Source organism: Sciurus vulgaris (genome assembly GCF_902686455.1).
Source record: "Sciurus vulgaris genome assembly, chromosome: 6".
NCBI classification, from domain to species: domain Eukaryota; kingdom Metazoa; phylum Chordata; class Mammalia; order Rodentia; family Sciuridae; genus Sciurus; species Sciurus vulgaris.
Genome location: NC_136466.1, coordinates 93,341,427 through 93,357,807, shown reverse-complemented (window position 1 = coordinate 93,357,807; position 16,381 = coordinate 93,341,427). Strand labels below are relative to the sequence as shown.

The 16,381-nt window shown below is 34.8% G+C and overlaps 1 long non-coding RNA gene across 1 annotated transcript in view; it reads right to left on the bottom strand.

Annotated features, from left to right (window-relative positions):
* Nucleotides 1–14,608, bottom strand: part of LOC306664901 — a 34,996-nt gene extending 20,388 nt beyond the window's left edge. Inside the window, exons 1-2 of the long non-coding RNA XR_013764849.1 lie at nucleotides 14,522–14,608; nucleotides 12,973–13,069 (exon numbers count right to left, since the gene is read on the bottom strand). This is a non-coding gene — a long non-coding RNA (uncharacterized lncRNA). The remainder of the gene's footprint in view (nucleotides 1–12,972; nucleotides 13,070–14,521) is intronic.
* Nucleotides 14,609–16,381: the final 1,773 nt, after the last annotated feature.

The window sequence follows — 16,381 nt, the reverse complement described above, 5'->3', positions numbered from 1 at the left end:
CACTAAAATATTTTCATTGTTTTCAATTATGTATACTATTCTTGAAATTGGAATCTTTAGCACCTATTTTTTCTTTTCTATTTTATTAAATTTTTCTATCAGTTTGTTGTAGCCTACTTTAAGTTTTTAATATGCCAGTTGTTTCTTATATCTACATAATACTCTGTATCATAATTTTGTTTTATCTTCAAAATTCTTGTTAGAGTCTAATAAATGAATTTTTTAAATCTCATTGGAAACATAAATCAGGAATTTAACAAAAAAAATTCCCTTGTTTCTGAATAAAGATTTACTACAGCGAATGTATCCTCCATCCTCTGATTCTACAGGCAGATACTGGCTGTTGACGTCAGGTCACTGCCCACTACATTCATTCCTTCAAGTAGTGATCTGTTCAGTACCAGCCTCTGAAGCAAGAAGCCCCAGTGTTACAGTTTCCTCCCAATGTGGCCATCCTTCCCAAACCCTGACACACTTCTTAGAACTCTGAGAGATGAGAGAGAATATGCAGTTAGACATAAGAATATTGGTTACATCAAACCAAGAAGATAGACTGTTCAAAGAAATGGAGTTTATATTTGTCCCAAACATTGGACTGACTATAGCCACTTTTTATCTCTCCCACCTAACGTTTTGAAATGACATAAAATACACTTTAAAAATCTATTAATGCACAAAAATCACTGAAAGGTGAGAAGTGGTGTCATTGGTAGACTGGAATTTCTTGAGAATTATTGAAGGATAGACTATAACAAAACACATATGCAAGAGAGGAAAGTAATCCCAGGAGTTCTTTATTCTCAGCATGAAAGGTACCTGGGAAATTGTTAGGCTGATTGTCCATTACATTGAACAGAAGTATTTATCTGAAAGCTGGAGATAGTAAAATGAATATAAGAGCTAGGTGTGGATAAACAGATAGCTAGCAAAGCTGAAAAAGAATGGGGATCCCCTATTACCAGAAGAGGTGTTTGCACATTCCCCCAACAGCATGTATGGGTTCTTGCATAAAGCTACTAGAGACAATCCACCATTTGTGAACAGAAACATCCAAGCATAAATATGAGAAAAAAGATAATCATCATCAAATATTTGAGGTATGATAAAGACAACAAAATCATCAAGAATTAGTAACCAAGAAAAGTATCTAGAGAAAATAAGGGAATCATAAATTTAAATATATTTCATTGACATATTTACAAACCTTCACAAGGATATTTCATACATAAAAAATAGAAACAACTAATGACCTTAGAAATTTTAAATAAGACTGTCAAAATTGTTTTAAATACTGATTTTATTTTATTTTTTTCTATTTTATTGTAAACAAATGGGATACATGTTGTTTCCCTGTTTGTACATGGCGTAAAGGCATACCATTTGTGGAATCATAAATTTATATAGAGCAATGTTGTTTGATTCATTCTGTTATTTTTCCCCTTCCCCCCACCCCTCCCACCCCTCTTTTCCCTCTATACAGTGCTTCCTTCCTCCATACTTGCCCCCCTCCCTAACCCTAACTCTAACCCTAACACTAACCCTTCCCTCCCCCCCATTATGTGTCATCATCCACTTATTAGCGATATCATTCGTCCTTTGGATTTTTGAGATTGGCTTATCTCACTTAGCATGATATTCTCCAATTTCATCCATTTGCCTGCAAATGCCATAATTTTATCATTCTTTATGGCTGAGTAATATTCCATTGTATATATATACCACAGCTTCTTTATCCACTCATCAATTGAAGGGCATCTAGGTTGGTTCCACAGTCTGGCTATTGTGAATTGAGCAGCTATGAACATTGATGTGGCTGTATCTCTGTAGTATGCTGATTTTAAGTCCTTTGGGTATAGGCCAAGGAGTGGGATAGCTGGGTCAAATGGAGGGTCCATTCCACGTTTTCTAAGGAATGTCCACACTGCTTTCCAGAGTGGCTGCACTAATTTGCAAACCCAACAGCAATGTATGAGTGTACCTTTCTCCCCACATCCTCGCCAACACCTGTTGCTTGTATTTTTGATAATCGCCATTCTAATTGGGGTGAGATGGAATCTTAGGGTGGTTTTGATTTGCATTTCTCTTATTACTAGAGATGTTGAACATTTTTCCATATGTTTGTTGATTGCTTGTACATCTTCTTCTGTGAAGTGTCTATTCATTTCCTTAGCCCATTTGTCAACTGGATTATTTGAATTCGTGGAGTAGAGATTTTTGAGTTCTTTATAGATTCTGGAGATTAGTGCTCTATCTGAAGTATGATTGGCAAAGATATTCTCCCACTCTATAGGCTCTTTCTTTGCATTGCTGATAGTTTCCTTTGCTGAGAGAAAGCTTTTTAGTTTGAATCTATCCCAGTTATTGATTCTTGCTTTTATTTCTTGTGCTATGGTAGTCTTGCTAAGGAAGTCTGGTCCTAAGCCAACATGTTGAAGATCTGGACCTACTTTTTGTTCTATAATCTGCAGGGTCTCTGGTCTGATTCCGAGGTCCTTAATCCATTTTGAGTTTAGTTTCGTGCATGGTGAGAGATATGGGTTTAGTTTCATTCTGTTGCATATGGATTTCCAATTCTCCCAGCACCATTTGTTGAAGAGGCTATCTTTTCTCCATTGCATATTTTTGGCCCCTTTGTCTAGTATGAGAAAATTGTATTTATTTGGGTTTGTATCCGTGTCCTCTATTCTGTACCATTGATCTACCTTTCTATTTTGGTACCAATACCATGCCGTTTTTGTTACTATTGCTTTGTAGTAGAGTTGAAGATCTGGTATTGCAATACCCCCTGTTTCACTCTTCCTGCTAAGGATTGCTTTAGCTATTCTGGGTTTCTTATTCTTCCAGATGAATTTCATAATTGCTTGCTCTATTTCTGTAAGGTACGTCATTGGGATTTTAATTGGAATTGCATTGAATGTGTATAGCACTTTAGGTAGTATGGCCATTTTGACAATATTAATTCTTCCTATCCAAGAACATGGAAGATCTTTCCATCTTCTAAGGTGTTCTTTAATTTCTTTCTTTAGTGTTGTATAGTTCTCATTGTAGAGGTCTTTCACCTCTTTTGTGAGATTGATTCCCAAGTTTTTTTTTTTTTTTTTTTTTTTTTTGAGGCTATTGTGAATGGGGTAGTTTTCCTAATTTCTCTTTCTGAAGATTCATCACTTACGTATAAAAATGCATTGGATTTATGGGCATTGATCTTGTAACCTGCTACTTTACTGAATTCACTTATGAGTTCTAAGAGTTTTCTGGTGGAATTTTCAGGTTCCTCTAAATATATACTCATGTCATCAGCGAACAGGGATAGTTTGAGTTCTTCTTTTCCAATTCGTATCCCTTTAATTTCTTTGGTTTGTCTAATTGCTCTGGCTAGAGTCTCAAGAACGATGTTGAATAGAAGTGGTGAAAGAGGGCATCCCTGCCTTGTTCCCGTTTTTAGGGGGAATGCTTTCAGTTTTTCACCATTTAGAATGATATTAGCCATGGGCTTAGCATAGATGGTCTTTACAATGTTAAGGAATGTTCCCACTATCCCTATTTTTTCTAGTGTTTTGAGCATGAAGGGGTGCTGTATTTTATCAAATGCTTTTTCTGCATCTATTGAAATAATCATGTGATTCTTGACTTTAAGTCTATTGATATGGTGAATTACATTTATTGATTTCCTGATGTTGAACCAACCTTGCATCCCTGGGATGAAACCCACTTGATCATGGTGCACTATCTTTTTAATATGTTTTTGTATGTGATTTGCTAAAATTTTGTTGAGAATTTTTGCGTTGATGTTCATTAAGGATATTGGTCTGAAATTTTCTTTCCTTGATGAGTCTCTGTCTGGTTTAGGTATCAGTGTGATATTGGCTTCATAGAATGAGTTTGGGAGGGTTCCCTCCTCTTCTATTTTATGGAATACTTTGAGAAGTATTGGAATGAGCTCTTCTTTAAAGGTTTTGTAGAACTCGGCTGAGAACCCATCTGGTCCCGGACTTTTCTTTGTTGGTAGGCTTTTGATGACTTCTTCTATTTCAGTACTTGAAATTGGTCTATTTAAATTGTATATGTCCTCCTCGTTCAGTTTAGGCAATTCATATGTCTCTAGAAACCTGTTGATGTCTTCGAAATTTTCTATTTTGTTGGAGTATAGATTTTCAAAATAGCTTCTAATTATGTTTTGTATTTCACTCGTGTCTGTTGTGATATTTCCTTGTTCATTTCGAATTTTAGTGATTTGGGTTTTCTCTCGTCTTCTCTTTGTTAGTGTGGCCTAAGGTTTATCAATTTTGTTTATTTTTTCAAAGAACCAACTATTTATTTTGTCAATTTTTTGTATTGTTTCTTTTGTTTCAATTTCATTGATTTCAGCTCTGAGTTTAACTATTTCCTGTCTTCTACTACTTTTGGTACTGGTCTGTTCTTCTTTTTCTAGGGCTTTGAGCTGTAGTGTTAGGTCATTTATTTGTTGAGTTTTACTTCTTTTATTAAATGCACTCCATGAAATAAATTTCCCTCTAAGTACTGCTTTCATAGTGTCCCAGAGATTTTGATATGATGTTTCTTTGTTCTCATTTACCTCTAAGAATTTTTTAATTTCCTTCCTAATATCTTCTGTTATCCATTCATCATATAATAGCATATTGTTTAATCTCCAGGTGTTGGAATAGTTTCTGTTTTTTACTTTTTCATTTATTTCTAACTTCAATCCATTATGATCTGATAGAATACATGGTAGTGTTTCTATCTTCTTGTATTTGCTAACATTAGCTTTATGGCATAATATATGGTCTATTTTAGAGAAGGATCCATGTGCTGCTGAGAAGAAAGTATATTCACTCTTGGTTGAAAATATTCCATGAGGAAGAGATGAAAAACAAAGAAGCAAATCAGCAAAGGGAGGAATTATCTTAAAGGAATTGTCAAATAAAGGAGGAAACAAGTTGTGTCAAACAAATAAATAAATAAAATTTAAAAAATGAACCAAATGACCAGGAAACCAAATCATATCTCAATAATAACCCTGAATGTTAATGGCCTGAATTCATCAATCAAAAGACATAGACTGGCAGATTGGATTAAAAAGAAAGATCCAACAATATGTTGCCTACAAGAGACTCACCTCATAGAAAAAGATACCCATAGACTAAAGGTGAAAGGATGGGGAAAAACATACCATGCACATGGACTCAGCAAAAAAGCTGAAGTATCCATCCTCATTTCAGATAATGTGGACTTCAAGCCAAAGTTAGTCAGAAGGGATAAAGAAGGTCACTTCATACTGCTTAAGGGAAGCATAAATCAGCAAGATATAACAATCATAAACATCTATGCCCCAAACAGTGGCTCATCCATGTATGTCAAACAAATCCTTCTCAATTTCAGAAACCAAATAAATAGTGATTTTAAAGTTAATGGAATGGAGACATTTTAACTTATTGAAAGAATAAATTAAAAAACTTGAAGAGCAACATAAGGGATACTTATAAAACATTCCCTAAAAGAATGAAGTAGCAATAATATTGTATGGAAAAAAAAAACTAAGACACATAGAAAACAGTAGCATAAATTCGAATATCTATCACAGTGGATTTATAGAAGAGGAAACATACAAGGAAGAAGAGTAAATAAGAAAATTTTAGAAGAAAAATTTCCAGAGCTAAAGAAAGATCATACTTTTAGGCCTACCGAGGGTTCAACAGAATAGATGAAAAAAATACACTTAAAGACAAATCATTATAGAGATCCGAACTCCAAACGAAGGTAAAAGTCTGATGTTTCCATGAAGAAAAAATCAGATGGCCCACAAAGGAATGAAACTCTTTATATTAGATTCTTGACAACAGAACTTAATTCTAGGATAAAATGGAACAATGCTTCTGAAGAATAGAAAGGAAATTTATTTAATCTGAGGAATCCTTTCTTTTTATTTACTTATTTTGTTTAGATATACATGACAGTAGGATATATTTGACATATTGTACATACATGGAGTATAAGTTGTTCTCAATAGGATCCTATTCTTGTAGTTGTACATGATGTAAAGTTACCCTGGTTGTGTATTCATACACAAGGATAGGAAAGTTATGTCCAATTAATTCTACTATCTTTCCTATTCCCCTCCCCAATCCCTTCCCGTCATTCCCCTTTGTCTAAACCAATGGATTTCTTTTCTTCCCCTCCCTACCCTCCTTTGTTGTAGGTTAGCATCCATTTATTAGAGAGAACATTTGGACTTCGGCTTTTGGGGACTGACTTATTTCTCTTAGCATGATGGTCTCCAGTTCCATCCATTTAAGGGAAAATGCATAATTTCATTCTTCTTTATGACTGAGTAATATTCCATTTTCATATATAGACCACATTTTCTTTATCCATTCATCTGTTGAAGAGCACCTAGTTTGGTTCCATAACTTGGCTATTTTGAATTGAGCTGCTATAAACATTGATGTGGCCATGTCACTGTAGTATGCTATTAAATCTAGAATTCTTGACCCAGGCTTATTTTAATCTATTTTAAAGGGAAAGTAATAACATATTTGGTAAAGTGAAAACTCAAAAAGTTTGTCACCCTCACATCCTTTTGAAAAGTACTACTTGAAATGTTTTCTTTAATGTCAAGGAAAAGTTCAATGATATGAATTATACAAATGATCAAAATTGCTTCAAGAAGTGGTGGGTAAACTGAACAGAATAATTACTATAAAAGAGTATTGAAATTTATGCCTAAAAATGTACTAGATCCGCATGATTTTATAGAAAAGTCTTAGCAAATGTTTCCCAGAACAGATAATCCCCATGAGTAGAGAAAACAGGAAAATATGGAAGTCTGCCTAACATATTCTTAAAGGCACCATATCCTGCTATGAAAAATTAGTCAAGAATAAGACAACAAAATGAAATTGTAGTCTAATGTTATTTATACGTTCAAGATTTATTCATAAATTAGTGTTATAGTCCAACCATAAAATAAAGTGCTATCATCAAAAAAAGATTCATCATAGATATGAAAAGCTAATGTAACATTAGGAAGTTTACTACAGTAATTTGGTATAAGAAGTAGATTGAAAAAAGAAAATCATATGACTATATCAATAGATGCCAAGAATATTAAATAAAATTTAACACCCATTACTAATTTAATGTGAGGATTAAATGCTTCTGCTACTCTGGAATTCTAACATTCTCAGTGAAAATGAAAAGTCCATTTTTATGGACCTATCACCCATAGTGACCCTCACTACTAGAGAAGAGTCACTGATGAACTTTCTAAAACATGTTGGGATTCTCTCACCAGTAAATTTTTCAATGCTTCATTGAAGAGAAAGTTCTCAGGACTGTCGAGATAACACAATAAAAGTGAAAGTGGACAAATTATACATAATTCCACCAAAACATTTTTATCCAACCAATTATTTTTATTCCTTTCACTATAAGATATCAAAAAATATCTGGTATCTCAATTTCACTTGATGTAGGCCACCACAAAGAACTGATTTCAGTTCATCATCAGAGCAAGTTCTGCGAGCCATTCCCTGCTGTATTGCACATCTACAAGTTCCTTGTGCTCTGCTTTGTAGTTACCTGACACCATCCCATCACTAGAAGGTAAACTCTTGACAGACCAAAGAATTTCCTCACTTGTAAATATTTGCAACCTCTGTAATAATTGCATATAATTAGGTATATACAAGATATATACAGTATCTTGTATATATACCTATGCTAAGAAATTGTTATATTAGCTTCATAATAATAAATGAAGGCATGATCTACATCTGAAATAACTAAAAATTAACCTTTGAAAGAGTTAACCTAGTGGATAAATGGGGAAGCATTGAAGCATTGGGGTTTTTATCAATTAATGAGAAAAAGTTTTCTTTACACTTGGGACCATCCCATCTTCCAACAGGCTGAGTTCCTGGGCAGAGTACTGGCTGCTACATAAGATCCATAACATACAACGTGAGATACAGAGTAGAAATCTAGACACATGGAAGAGCTAATATCTGATTCCTTACTATATACAACAATGATCTACATGCTGACATTGCACACAAGAATGCTTTACATGATCATAAATAATGAACCAGACTTCTACAGGACTCACTGAGTAGGGTAATGCAATTGAAGCTATGTGGTAGCAATTAATGATCTTAGCAGTACTCTAGTGGCCTAAAATCCTTAATGAACATCCCTTAACACCTTAGCTAATGCTGAGAAAAGACATAGGCACTATGAGGAACAAAGAAGCCCATAATTACTTAGCTTTTTATTTAAATCTGCATGTAAGTTGTTTTGTCTCCCCTCTCATAATTTGGAGTATAGATTTTTGTAATTCTGAACATGTCTTAGTGTTAAGGACATCTCATACTGACACTTGTTTGGAGGATATAAAAGAATAGGTGTTTTAAAAGTATCTCTGTGCCCAGTAACTCAAGTTTCAAGTAAGAAATCAGTCTTTACTTTAGTGAAGCCAACTTATATGTCAATGACCACCCACCCAATTCTGGCCTAATAGAATATTATAATGAGTATTTAAATGGACTAGTGCAGGACAGATAAGAAATCACTGACTACTTAGAGTCATTTTATAAACTGCCTCTATCTTTAGAAAATGAGGGTTGCACACTTTCTTTCCCACCATCTCATTTTTTTTTAACTTAGTTTTGAAGTCACAGGGCAAAATCTGATTCATACTATTAATGTCTCTTTGTTCTTGGTTCTACTGCTTTCACAAAAATGCTGTAGGCAGTCTACCAAAATGACTAATTTACTGGAGAAGTTATCAGAGTCCATTCAGTTGCAACTATAAAATAATTCAAGTAAGACAATGGTGCCTGCTAGCACTCCATGGTGAAGGTTTGTCCCTGAAACTATTGATTCACCCCAACATATTCATCCATGAAGTTAAAGGTCTCATCTAGAATGTCCTCTTCATAGTCAATTCATCTTTCTTGTTATAAATTAAGAAATGAAAATAGAATAGGTTTTTAAAGGTAAAACAAAGTAAAAAAATGTTCATACCATTCAACTGAATATTTCACTATGAAATATAAATATTTTAAATACTACTAATATGTAAAAGCAAAATTGCCTTACCTGAGTTAGTTTCAAAAGAGGTTCATTTGTTGTATTGCTCTAGCATGTGTGACCTATTTAAGAATCCATGCATTTTTAATTTTTTTAAATGCTATTCATCAAAAGTATAACTATAAATACCAATAAGCTTAGATTTAAAATATAATTATAATAAAATTATGGAAATCGTCATATTTGCCATTACTAACTCAGTGCTGAGTTACCCAGATGAATGCACTTCCAATGAGTTCTGTTAAATAAACTGTATTTTACAACTCACACACTGCCAATTGGGATTTTCTTCCAGTATTGAACTTTCAACATTTTATAACTGATTTTATCCTTATTGAAACAGAGTAAGTTAAAAATTCAACTAGCTATACAATTTTCAGAATTATTGTTCTCTGCAGTATTAAAGGTAAAGGACTAGAATAACATTATTATAAGTAGAAGTAATTGTGATCGCATTTAAAGTTTAAGAATTGCATTAATCTTTCCAGAAAACTGCTACTTAAAATCAAATGAAGTAAACAGATAATAAAAGAAGACCAAAATATAAACAGATAAAGTAACTAGAAATGTGACAGAATGCAATCCTTCCAAGTCTGAAAACTTGTCATATTGTTTATGTAGCTCCTTCCTTTAGTATAATAGAGCCCATACTTATAAGATTGGGATGGATTAAACAGAAACATCAGAAGTGATCAAAAATGTCAGTCAGAACATCAAAAGAATATAATTCATAAACAGCCCTCGTGCCCTAGGCCCAGGCCCCAAGCACGCTCATCCCTATTCAGGCCTCCATCATTGTTTGTAAAAATATCGAGCTATTTTAAATTCCCTAAACATAACAGGGCTTCTCCCATCTCTTTGTCTTTGAGCATAACATTTCCTCATCCATCCTTGTGATGAATTCCTGTTTGACCAAGCTTTAGCCCAAATATAACTTCCTCTGGGAATCCTTCACGTACTGTCCCAGAAAGCCTAGATTCTCTTTCCTTATGTTCCCACCATGTGTTATACAAGGTACATTATTAGAAATGCTGTCATTTTACTCATTTTGCCATAATTGTGTAAGCACTTTTTTTCAAGAGAAAGAATTACATTTGATTCACTTTTTTATTTCTAACATCTATTATAATACCTGGCATGTTGCAAGTGATCGATAATTTGTTTTGGTTTGGTTTAGTACAGTATTTTTTTTTTTAAACTGGGGATTGAACCTAGTACCTTACACATGCTAGGCAAGCAGCTACCACTGAGCTACATCTCCAGCCCTTCCTATTTCTTATTTTGAGAAGGGGTCTCTCTAAGTTACCCAGGCTGGTCTAGACCTTGTGATCCTTCTGCCTCCATCTCCCAGATAGCTGGATTACTGCATGTGCCAGCACACTCATCTCAAATGAGGGAATTAAAATAATAAAGTTACGAATTTTGCCTGAAATTTCATGAGGGATGTTTTGAAGTGGGTAATAAGGAAGAATATATAAAGAAGTCTTTTATGACAATTTCTAGGTGGAAAGTTCAGAATGGCAACTGTAGAAACAATACCAAATCCAATACAGGAAGATAATATATAAAGAGAAGAAAAGAGAACTCAGTAATACTCCATGGGAGTTTTACCTTGTACAAATTTTAGAAGTGAGTAAAGAAGGAAAAAGCTTAATCACAAAAGAGTTAAGAAGAAAACCAGGAGAAGATACTGGAAACCAAATACAGGTTCCTTCAGGAAGGACAGAAGGGCCAACTCAATGAAATGTAGCTAAGATGCTGAATAAAATTAGCACATCAAAGTATCCCTTGAACTAGATATTCCACACGGACTTTTGGTGATCTTGACAAAAGCAACCTCTTTTCAGTAGTGGGAGAAAACCAGACTAGAATAAGTTAGAGATTGATTGAAAAGTGAGGAAGTAGAGACAGCACACTGTTAAATAGTTGAAATGTTTGATTGAGAAAAAGGAAAGAGAAATGGGAAGGTGTTAGCTGAAAGAAATATGGAGCCAGGAGAGAATTGTTTACGGCAAGTAAGATGCGAATGGTCCTTTAGCAAGGGAAAGATTTATATTGCAGGAGAGATAAAGAGGGGAAAAAACTGTAACTATTTGAAAGATGATAGGATCCACAGCACAAGGAGAGGACTTGGCCATTAGTTGCTCTATTCACTAAAGAGGAAAGCATTTAGATACAGGTAAAATCAAGTAGGTTTCTACATATGGTATCAGGAAGATGAGAGCTTATTTCATCCCAAAGCTCTGACAACTAATTAACACCAGGTTCTATATAGCTAATGTAGAATGAATATAGTTTACACCTTTTAGTCAGGATAAGTTATGTTTTGAAGAAGTAATAGTCCCAAAATCCCAATGACTAACAGCAAACGTGAGTTTCCCATTTATACTACCGTAGATATCATAAGTCAGCTATAACTTGGCTTCTCTACTCTTTATCTGGAACTTTGCTGATTGTCATGCAGAGAGAAGAAAGAACAGGCAAACTATGCCCTGACTCTTAAGACTTCTGCCAGGAAGTAACACACCTAACTTCTGCTCATATTTCACTGGCCAACCATGTCAAAATGTCAGGTCCGCATGAAGTAGGGTAGGGACATATAATCTTCCTAGGTAGAGACTCCACAGAGAAGGCCATGGAACACAAGGAAGCCATGAGAGAAGTGATACAATCTATGAAAAGTCATATAAATATCTAATCCAGATCTTTCATTTAGAAAACCTGAGGCAAATCTAATATTCCCAGTTGTGAATGTTTTTTAAGTCTGTAAATACCTAATCTGCACATTTATTCTTTCTAGACTAAAATGACTGAGAAACGACTCATGTTTTCTAGAGCCTTCTCTATTACTAAACTGTCATTCCAACTATAACTCTAGTCTTCCCTTTGGTAGATAGTCAAGGGTGAGTTCTGTCATTCCTTTATTTAACAAGTATTTATTATGTGATAGATGTATCAAGGTTACTAAGATCCACCCTGCCATAAAAGAAATCATTACATCCAAATGATTAACAGTTAAATATGTCTTCATAATATCATTCATGTGGTTAAATATCTCCTATGTTTGTGAAAGCTATAAGAAAATAATTAAATGTGAAATCTTGATGTTGATGCCTAAGCTAAATTATGCATTCACTTTATTTCATAACAATTAAACAGATTTCTCTTTCTTGGAAATGGAAGAAATGCCAGTGAGAAGTTTTATCCTTTAAAATTGTGCTGCAATTGTGCCATTTTTATCCACAACTATGTAATAGTACAAAAAAGTAATCACTTTATTCATTAATTTCATGATTGTGTAGGATAGGTACGTTGGGAGAACACTAAAAGATTGAGCCTTGTTCTGCTAAGATTCAAAACGCACACAGATAATTTTAGGGTGTAGAATTCAATGACAGATAAGAGAAAGAAAGCAAGGTTGAACAAGATAATCTATAAATGAAGAAATACAAGGCTTCCATAAGCCTTCCATAAATTAAAACATCCTCATTGGTAATTGACCAGCATAACAATAAGATAGCAGAACATTTTCTAGCAGGTATAGTTTATCCTTTAAACAAAGCTCTTTGTGCTATTTTCCTGTATTTAAAATGATTCCTGTCCAGGGCATATTGCTACTTTGTATTCCTCTTGATATTTTCATTTAAAAGAGAGCCGCTGTGCAAAATAATGTCCTTGTCTGTCCCTTCCCCATACAAACCTCCAATCAAATTTAATAAAGCTAGTTTGATACAATGCCAGCCTACACTTGGTTTACCCTTGGTCGACTTTAATAGGGTCAAAAATATTTTCGCATTGGCAGTGTACGCATTAATCATTTTTCCAGAGGATTTAGAAAATTGGAAGAGACAAGGCCAAGCAAAATTTTAAATTAATTGGGCCTACCCCAGCCTTCCAAGGGTCACCTTGTGTCAGTTGTCCCACATTTTCCAGGTCACAGAGTTCCTGTGTTTCCTACAGCTGCCACGAGGAGAGATCCATGCTGTGGGCACACAAAGGTGAAAGAATTTCTCTCAGAAAGTGAGAATTTTCCTAAGGCAACCACAACAATTGCAGTTTCCAGATTGTCGCCAGACACCAACCACTTAAATAATGCATGCTCGGCTGACGCCTCCACTTGTGCATTTTCTAATCGAGTAGTCAGGAAAATTTGCAAACACTCTGTCATTTACCATAAATCCACTGCCTACTTATAACCACAGAGTAATTAATTTTAGTGCTGTTCAGAATTATTAATTTCAGCCAGAAAAACCTGTTTTCACAATTGCCATACCCCACCCCCCCTTTTTTCTTACCAATATTCATAAAGGTTGAACCAGTTTTCTTACAGGTAAGGCTCATTCAGAGTAATGCTATTGAGAGTCTGGTGGGATAGCTATAATAATAGAATCTGTATTTCTGGTTCTAATCTGCAATCATGTGTTCAAGGGTGTGCAGCTGACTCACCAGATGAAATTGGCAAAATGAAACAATGGCTTTCACAAAAGAAGTAATATAGTAGTCCTTAGTAGACACTTGCTATATGACAGGCAACCCACCCTATGGTTTGGTCTCCTAATAGAAGGTGGCAATGGACTATACCCTTAGTGCAGGCAATGCCTCTGGTTTTTTAAGAAAATTAGCAAAGATTGTTTTTTACTTGTTTAAATTATCTTAGCATCTGACAGAAAAGAGAGTAAGAATCTTTATCAAGGATAAAAATAACTTGTAGTGGAATACACAATTATGAATGCACTGGTATGAAAATCTCAGCAATCACGTGTATTTCTAACATCCACAGAATGAAAATTGAGCATTAAATATGGTGCATTTTATCTTGGTAAAGCTAAATCTGGCACTCTCTCATTCGATATCAGTTTGCTGCTAAAGCAGCTGCATGATATGTCACAAGAATGTCCATATTATGAATATGTAATAAGCATGAGAAAATTGGTACAGCTTTGCTTGACTAATGGCCAGATCTCTCCCTATCAGTAGCAGGAATGCAGAGCTAGCACAAGTATTGGTACTTTAATTGCCATGGAAGATTTCTTTTCCGTTTTCCACTGCATGAGTGATGAAGAAAAAAAAAATGAAGGAAAAGTAAACTAACATCTAGAGCTATAAACATGACTCACTGGGAAATCAGACATGGTTAAGTAAATTCCAGGATGTTTGTGGTTATCTGGATCTAAACACTGCTGATAGTTCTGACTACTTTTGATTTTAACTGTTTTTTCTCTGGTGCTGCTTAGCTCAAGTACATTCTCACAGAGACTTTGTTTTGTTTCTGAACAGCCTGATTACTGTAGAGCAAGGAAAAGATGTGTCAGTATTAAGGAAACTATCCAGTAGTGTACCAAATGTTCTCACTAAGACAATGATCTAGTGAGAAACAAATGATTTAAGAGCAGGGTTGACCAAGTCTGATATGGTTTCCTTGTTTATACTATACCTTTTCTTCACAGTGCGGCAGGGTCATTCTGAGATGATGTTAACTATAGTTGTATTACAATCTGACAGTTTCTAAAAAGAGATCAACTCACAGACACCTAGAAAAACATCAAACATAGGAAAAGGATGTCAGAAGAAAGATAGATTTAAAAAGAAAAAAAAGATAATCTTTTAGAACCTCAGAACTACCTGGTGTCTTAAAGCATTTGACACAAACTCTTGTGGAAAGTTGAGATGTAAGTTCACCTAAAACCTTATCACTCAATGTGTGGTGCAGGCTTAGAAGCATGTACACCACTTGATAATCTGTTGGAAATACAGATGCTCAAGCCCCCCGCCCCCTACTGAATCTGAATCTTCATGTTAATAACATTTAGGTGATTTGAGTGCGCATTAAAGTTTGAGAAGCAGTGTTCTAAAATGAAGCTGTAGAAGGTAAAAAAAAAAAAAAAAAATTCACAGGCATATGAATCATTGCCGAGAATCAACTTTCTGCTTCTGTCTCAAGCTAATTGCCTTCCAGATATCCATTCCCTACCACACACCAAGTCTTCCACACAAAATAGCATTGTTCCAGACATGGATACAATGAACACATCTCCAAGAAACCTACCTTTCAAGTCAGTCAAGGGTGGGCCTACATGCTTACTTGAAAGAAGGGAAGTATTGTATACTTAAAAGTCAAGCAAAGCAAAGAAAAAATACTACCACCTCTATTGTGCTATTAAAGTTTCTGGGTTTCTATTCCATATGTTGGCTTTTTTCTTCTCATCTGGCCTCTTGTTTAGAGTGGCAGATTTGGCAAATGCCTTCGGAACTATAAGCTTTTATCTTCTTGGTTACACAGCAAAGCCTGGAGATTACTTCCAAACTGACGAAACAAAATCCATCTTTTAGTTTTTTTCAACTTTTAAATTGTCCAGGCTATGATAAAGTTTCATTTCAAAAAAGGAAAAAAGAAACATTCTTTAATCGCTGTGATAAATAATTCAAACATTGTATAACTAATCCAGAAAGAGAACAGAGTTCAACCCCATTAATTAGTCATTACAAACTACTGACTTGTACAATAATATCAGCAGTGTTTCTGGCATAAAATACTAGGGAGTTACGTCCAGCATGGAGTTAGAATTCAGGACTTTTCAAAACACACGAATATTTGCTGGAAATATTTGTTACTAAATTGAACTGTTATTGAGACATTATGCGGTTTGGTATTACTTTTGTTGATTAATCATAAACATCTAAACCTTAATTCATGATATTGTGTTAAAAGCAGCACTGTGCAGATCCTCACAGTATTTTGACAGCAAACCGAGTTCTCGTTCACAAGTATAGGATTTGTTTAGCTCCAGGCATCTGTGTTTGGATTACAAGAATGCTGATTGGTTCACTGCCAGGGGCACCCAAAGGTCAAGCTGTCCTTTTTAAAAGTCCCCCCACATATTGTCTCATTAATCAGAGTTAAAAGATAGTGGAAAAGGCAATGACTTGAAATCATTTAATTTTTTTCAAGGATATTTTTAAAAGCCGAACTCAGTGTTGGTGTGAGGTCGCATCGATGTGAGTACAGATCACGCCAGCACACTTCTGCCAGGTGACCTGAAACCTTTCAAACTGACATCTGTCACAGAGACAGACACAAGTTTTTTAGCCTGAGAGCTTGTTTTCCTGACATTTCATTTTTCATCAGATTCTGAGAGAAGGGAAAAAAGATGAACTTGAAAAAGTCTTGCCAGGGGCAGAAAATAAGATCAGGCTTTCTGCAGCTGCCTGACTCACCTTTAAAGGTTAGAGGTCTAGCAAAAGTGAACAAAAAAGATCTTGGTTTGATGTTATTGGATAAAAGGACATGCTGTTA